General features: G+C 50.6%; 2 long non-coding RNA genes across 3 annotated transcripts; one reads left to right on the top strand and one right to left on the bottom strand.

The window, feature by feature from the left end:
• Nucleotides 1–853: 853 nt before the first annotated feature.
• LOC113988646 lies at nt 854–6,890 on the top strand. Of its 2 annotated transcripts, XR_005566567.1 has the most exons (5): nt 854–872; nt 1,647–1,714; nt 1,847–2,019; nt 6,001–6,068; nt 6,201–6,890. It is a non-coding gene; the product is annotated as an uncharacterized LOC113988646 (long non-coding RNA). The 2 variants fall into 2 exon arrangements; XR_005566565.1 differs by lacking the exon at nt 6,201–6,890 and having other exon boundaries at nt 6,001–6,114.
• Nucleotides 1,575–1,917, bottom strand: LOC120324889. Its single transcript, XR_005566568.1, has 2 exons — nt 1,820–1,917; nt 1,575–1,742 (listed from the first exon to the last, which is right to left on the bottom strand). It is a non-coding gene; the product is annotated as an uncharacterized LOC120324889 (long non-coding RNA).
• Nucleotides 6,891–6,902: the final 12 nt, after the last annotated feature.

Below are 6,902 nucleotides of genomic sequence, written 5' to 3'. Positions count from 1 at the left end.
TGTGGGCACCTCTTGCCCGGGCCTGCTGTGAATGTGTTTGTGTTGCAGCTCAATAAAGTCCCTTTCAGTGGTGGTTGCGTCCTTTTTGTGTCAGTTCCTCTCCCCTCTTGCCCTGTCCCACAAGCATCACTGGCTTGTGCCTAAATGAACTCTTCCCCCGCAGCAGTTCCCTGCTGCTCTCAGAGAGGGTGGAGTTGAGGTCCCTGAGCAAAGGGAAAAAGGATCCATCCAAGGCAGGCCCGTGCTCCCCCCCTGCCTTCCTCCAGCCTCCCCTGTTTCCAGTTCCCCTCCCTGCTGGACATACAGCCTGTTCCCAAACAACCCCTGTTCCTGTTCTCTCTCTGTGTCTCCCCTCACAACTCCCCTCCTATAATCTCCAGCTGCCCAGGCCCCTGTTTTTGAGGGGCATTCCTGGGCTGCTGCCCACCATTTCCTGGAGTCCATCATCCCAAGTGTCTCTTCCTTTGCCCAAAGTCCAATGGCAGAAAATCAACCGACTCACAAGGGGGGTTTGGAATGAAAATGATGCTGATCAAATGGTGCAAGGAATGCAGTAAGAAAAACGAGCCTTCTTTTAATGCCTGAAACAGATAGGAATGAAAATGCTGGAAAAGGTCCCATTTTATTTGGTGTCCCCCCTGGACTTTTCTTGGCTAAAACTCTCTAGTGAGCAATTGAAGAGAAGGGTGAAGGGCAGGAGCCTTTGACTTGCCCAGTGCCCTTAATTGCCTTGTTCTCCTCTCTTCCAGGCCAGGCCAAAGCCCTGATCCAGCCCAGCTCTGCCAAGTGCCCTGGGCTGGGAGCAGCCAAAGGCAAGAGGCTGCAGCCCCGCCGGCCGGGCTGGGGGCTCCTGGTGCTGCCCGTGGGGTGGGGTAAGTCAGAGGGACACCTTTCTCTCCTCCTGCTGTTGGCATTTGCTCCCTGGGCACTGGATGTGTAAGGAAGGACAGAGTAGCAGGGAAGGGGAGTGTTTCCAAACTGTCTGAATGTTGCCCCCAGGTTTGGGATGGAGCAGCGATGGGGGTGGTTGGGTTTGGCCTGGGCCGGTCAGGATCAGCCATAAAGGACCCACCAGACCCCTGAACCCTCACTGGACATGTCCAGCCCCTCAAGTCATTAATTTTCAATAGAGGACAAAGTATTGGTACTTACTTCTGATCTGTGGAGAATTTCCTTTGGAATGATCAACCAGAGAGTGTATCAGTGCAAAGCATCTTTTTGGGTCTTTTGTTTGTTTGTTTGTTTGTTTGTTTGTTTGTTTGTAATTTCCTCTCTGGCTTCGATGAGTTTGGTGTGCTCCTGTTAAGGAAGCAGCATGAAGTCATGCTTCGTGTGCCTGTCCCCAGCCTGGCACTGCCCACAGGGACACACTGGGCACTGACCATGAGAGGGAACAAAACCACTGCCTGCCAGAGGGTTTGTCCTGGGCCAGTCAGGCCTGGGGCAGGAATTGGACTGGGCAACTCCATCAGCTGCTCTTCCCTCCCCCACCAAGCCCCATCCCCTGGGCATTAATGACGTGCCCTGTGCCCAGCGCTCACTGTTCACCCAACTGAAACCAGAGCAAGGCTTGCTTTGCTTGGAACAACTGAAAGTAACTTTAAAACAAAATAAGTCACTTTTTTTGTTCTTTTTTTTCCTTTTAGATGCTGGAATTGCCTGACTGGCTGTGTGCTGAGCTCTGGCTGCAGGGGACTGTCAGGCCTTGGTGGCTGTGAGTTCCTGTTCTTCTCCCTGGGAAACTGGAAAGAGTTATTCATTAGATTGCAGAAATGTTTTCTGAAGCCTGTCCCCTTCTTTGTGCCTTTTGCTGACAGACCTTCTCTTTCTGCCTTTGCATGTACAGCTGTTCCCTGATGTCCATTCACTGGCCTGAATTCCTTCCATTCACTGGGCTGAATTCCTTGCAGCTCCCAGCTGGGGAAACCTGGGAGAACATGGCAGGGACAGAGGTGACATTTGTAGCTGCCAACTTGGGGTAATTTCGAGGGGACCCAGGAACTGTTTCTGAAGGAAAAGGTGAGGTGCTGCAGAGGGGAGGGAGGTGGCATTTTGGAGGGGTCCCACTGAGGGGGGAGTGGAGAGCCTGGGGCTGGAGTGTGAGTTATTAAACAGCGAAGAAGGGAAGGATGCTTGGGAGGGAAACACTCAGGGAATGTGTAGGGATGGAAGGGAAATTTGGGGTGTCAGGAAGAGATAATGGGTGATGTAGAGGAAGGGAAATGTTGGGGGTAAGAGTTGATGTCATCTGTAGAGGACAGAATGACCATTTAGAGATAAAGTGAGGCAGTCAGTGGTGGGCAGGGAGGGAAATTTCTGTTGGTAAAATCAGGGATCATGTGGAGCAGAGAGGATGCACATCATGATGGACACTGAGGCAGTCAGCAGAGGGCAGGAAAGGAAACCTTTGGGGGTAAAACTTGAGGGAATGTCCAGGGCAGAGAAAGAATATTTTGAAGGATAAATGAGGTACTCAGTAGTGGACAGTTGGGGAGTGTTTTAGGGTAAACTTGGGGTAGCCCACAGGGTAGAGAATGAACATGTATTTGTACAGAGGAGCTGATTACATGTGGGTAGGTAAGGAGAATTTTGGGAGTAAAATCTGGGCAATCTGTAGCAGAGAGAATGAATATCTTGGTGTGAAGTGAGGCAGTCAGTGTTGGGGAGGTAGGGAAAATTTTTGTTTGTCAAATTTGAGGTCACGTGGAGCAGAGAATGTACATCCTGAGGTAAACTGGGGTAATCATTTGTGGACATATGGGGAAAATTGGAGGGGGAAATATCTGAGGTAATCTGCATGGTATAGGATGAATATTGAGAGATGAACATGAGGTACTCAGTGGTGGACTTGTAGGGAAAATTGTGGGGGTCAAATCTGTGGCAATGTGCAGCAGAGAGAAGGAACATTTTGGAATAAAGTGAGGCAGTCAGTAGGGGAGAGGTAGGGAAATTTCTGAGTGTGAACCTTGAGCAAAACTGCAGGGCAGAAAATGAATATTTGGAGGTCCAAAAGAGGTAATCAGGAGTGTGCAGGTAGGGAAGACTCTGGGGAGAGAATGACTCTTTTATGTTCAAAAAGAGGTAATCAGGAGTGGGCTGAAAGGGGAAAGTTTGGGGGGTAAAAAGGAGGTTCATTCTCTGGAGGGCAGGGAATGAACACACTGAGGTAACCTGAGGTGATGAGTGGTGACAGACACAGAAAACGGTGGGTGTTAAAGTTCAGGTAATCTGCTGGGAAGAGAAGGAATGTGTTGAGGTAAAGATGAGGCACTGGGTGGCAGACAGGTGGGGAGAGGTTTGAGATAAGCCTGAGGTGTGTGTGGGGTGCAGAATGACCCTCTGTAGGTACAAAGGAGCTGGTCAGACGTGGACAGGTAAGGCAGATGTTGGGAGTAAAATGTGGGGCAATCTGTCCCAGAGAGAATGAATCTTTTGGGGTAAGGTGAGGCAGTCAGTAGTGGGCAGGGAGGGAAATCTTTGTTTGTCAAACCTGAGGTAATGTGCAGCAGAGAGAATGCACCTCCTGGGGTAAACTGGGGCAATCAGTAGTGGACAGGTAAGGAGGTTTTGGGGGAAAAATCTGAGGTCATCTCTGTGGCAGAGGACAAATCTTTAGAGGTAAAAATGAAGTAATAAGTAGTTTGCAGGCAGGGAAAACTGTGAGGGTAAGTCTGGATGTCACCTAGGGGAGAAAATGAGGCTTTTGAGGTCCAGTGAGGCAGTCAGGGGTGGGCTGGTAGGGAAAATTTGTGTTTGTAAAATCAGAGGTCATGTGGAGGAGAGAGAATGCACCTCCTGGGGTAAACTGGGGTAAACCTTGCGGACCTGCAGGGAAAATGTGGGGGGTAAAACCTGTGGGACTCTACAGGGCAGAGAGTGAATCTTCTGAGGTGAAAATGAGTTCCTGGGTGGTGGAGAGGTGGGGAAAGTGTTGAGAGTAAACTGGAGGTGGTGTGCTGGGTAGAGAATGAACATCTTGATGTAGGAGTGAGTTGCTGAGATGTGGAGGGGTCGGGAAAATGCAGTGGGTCCAGAGTGAGGTCCCCTGTAGCAGAGAGGATGTACCTCCTGCTGGACACTGAGGCAGTCAGGGGTGGGCAGGAGGGGAAACCTTTGGGGGTAAAACTTGAGGGAATGTCCAAGGCAGAGAGTGAATATTTTGAAGGATAAATGAGGTACTCAGTGGTGGACAGCTGGGGAGTGTTTTAGGGTAAACTTGAGGTAATCTATAGGGTAAAGAATGAACATGTATTTGTACAGAGGAGCTGATTACATGTGGGTAGGTAAGGAAAATTGTAGGAATAAAATCTGTAGCAGAGAGAATGAATACCTCGGGGTAAAGTGAGGCAGTCAGTGTTGGGCAGGGAGGGAAAATTTCTGTTTGTCAAATTTGAGGTCACGTGGAGCAGAGAATGTACATCCTGAGGGAAACTGGGGTAATCATTTGTGGACTCGTAGGGAAAATTATAAGGGTAAACCTTGAGGTAATGTCCAGGGGACAGAAGGAATATTTTGAGGTAAAACTTTGGGGGTTTTGAACGAGGTTATCTCCAGGGGAGAGAAAGGACATCAGGAGGTCAACTGAGGTAATCAGTGGTGGCCAGGTGGGGACATTTAGGGCAGAAATCTTCGAGGTAATCTCCAGGGTCCAGAATGAATCCTGAGAGGTGCAGAGGAGGCAATCAGGAGTGGACACCACAGCGGGCCAGGGAAGGTTCTGGGGGTAAAATGTGTGACAGTGTCTGGCAGAGAGAATGAACATTTTGGGATAAACTAAGGCAGTCGCCAGTGGACAGGTAAGACTTGAGAAACTCTCCAGGGTGGAGAATGAATATTTGGAGGTCAAAAGGAGGTAGTCAGTGGTGAGCAGGTAGGGAAAGTTTTGAGAGTGAACTTGAGGTGGTCTGTAGGGTAGAGCAGGAACATATTTAGGTATACACGAGGTGATCAGCTGTAGAGAGGTAGGGAAAATTGTGGGGGTCAAATCTGTGGCAATGTGCAGCAGAGAGAAGGAATATTTTGGAAGAAAGTGAGGCAGTCAGGAGGGGAGAGGCAGAGGAATTTCTGAGGGTGAACCTTGAGCAAATCTGCAGGGCAGAGAATGAATATTTGGAGGTCCAAAAGAGGTAATCAGGAGTAGGTAGGGAAGACTCTGGGGGTTAAAAAGGAGGTAATCTCTAGGGGAGGGAATGACTCTTTTGTGTTCAAGAAGAGGTAATCAGGAGTGGGCTGGAAGGGTAAAGTTTGGGGGTTAAAAAGGAGGTTCATTCTCTGCAGGGCAGGGAATGAACACATTGAGGTAAGCTGAGGTGATGAGTGGTGAGAGACACAGACAGTTGTGGGTGTTAAAGTTCAGGTAACCTGCTGGGAAGAGAAGGAAGGTGTTGAGGTGACCTGAGGGTCTCTGCAGTGGCCAAGCAGGGAAATGTTGGGCTGAGCCCTGAGTTGCTCCCGTGTGGGGCGGCTGCAGCGAGGCCGAGCCCTGGCCCTGATTTGCCAGCCATGGGCAGGGGGCTCTGTGCCAGCCGGGGGAGCAGCGGGGCCCCCGTGGCAGAGAGGGCAGGGGGGCTGTGGAGCTGCCCCGGGGGGAGCGGGGGGGCCTTTCCTGGGCCGCCTCCAGCCCCCCTCGACCCCCGGGGCTGCGCTGCCCCCCGAGGCTGTTTGGGGCAGAGAGTGCTGCCAGCTGCGTGTGCCTGCCCCCAGCCTGGCACTGCCCACAGGGACACACTGGGCACTGACCATGAGAGGGAACAAAACCACTGCCTGCCAGAGGGTTTGTCCTGGGCCAGTCAGGCCTTGGGCAGGAATTGGACTGGGCAACTCCATCAGCTGCTCTTCCCTCCCCCACCAAGCCCCATCCCCTGGGCATTAATGACGTGCCCTGTGCCCAGCGCTCCCTGTTCACCCAACTGAAACCAGAGCAAGGCTTGCTTTGCTTGGAACAACTGAAAGTTATTTTAAAACAAAATAAATCACTTTTTTCTTCTTTTTTTCTTTTAGATGCTGGAATTGCCTCTCTGGCTGTGTGCTGAGCTCTGGCTGCAGGGGACTGTCAGGCCTTGGTGGCTGTGAGTTCCTGTTCTTCTCCCTGGGAAACTGGAAAGGGTTATTCATTAGATTGCAGAAATGTTTTTTGAAACCTGTCCCCTTCTTTGTGCCTTTTGTTGACAGATCTTCTCTTTCTGCCTTTCAATTTACAGCCTCCTTGCAGCTCCCAGCTGGGAAAACCTGGGATAACTGAGGAGGGACCGAGATGAAGGTTTTATCTGCAGACATAGGCTAATTTCTAGGGGATACAGCAACTGTTTGTGTGGGAAAGTGTGTTTAACCACATTGGCCCAAGTTGTGTTTGAACCAGCTTGGAAAACCTGGGATAACTGAGGAGGGACAGAGATGAAGGTTTTGTCTGCAAACTTGGGGTAGTTTCTAGGGGATACAGCAACTGTTTTTGTAGGAAAGTGTGTTTAACCACATTGGCCCAAGTTGTGTTTGCACCAGCTGGGACCAGAGGTGCCAGGCAATCCAAAGCAAACCCTGCTCAGCCTCTAAATCCCAGGGGAAGTTCTCCAAGCTGCTCATTGAGGGACTAAAGATACATTGAAATGGAACCAAGAGCACTACTAAGTTTCCTGAGAATCCCAGTATTGCTGTCCTAGAATTTTTAACCGGTTTTTTAAGCTTTTTATGACAAAAATTACTTTCTTCCTTTGATTGAGTCCCGCGGTAGGATTTGGGATTTCTGTGGATTCTGAATCCCTCCCAGTGGCCCTGACACTGGTCAGAGCTGGCAGGACAAACAGAGTCAGAGCTCCTGGCAGGCACAGGGGCTTTCCCCCAGAGTGGATCCAACTGCTGCCCCCCAGCCTGGCCAGGCGGGATCTGCTTTGGCTCCCGGCTCCTGC

The sequence above is a fragment of the Pipra filicauda genome, unplaced genomic scaffold, assembly GCF_003945595.2.
Source record: "Pipra filicauda isolate LSUMZ 115617 unplaced genomic scaffold, ASM394559v2 scaffold1269_size20220_pilon, whole genome shotgun sequence".
Lineage (NCBI taxonomy): Eukaryota > Metazoa > Chordata > Aves > Passeriformes > Pipridae > Pipra > Pipra filicauda.
The sequence above is the reverse complement of the archived record's forward strand: the minus strand, read 5'-3'. Positions and strand labels throughout refer to the sequence as shown.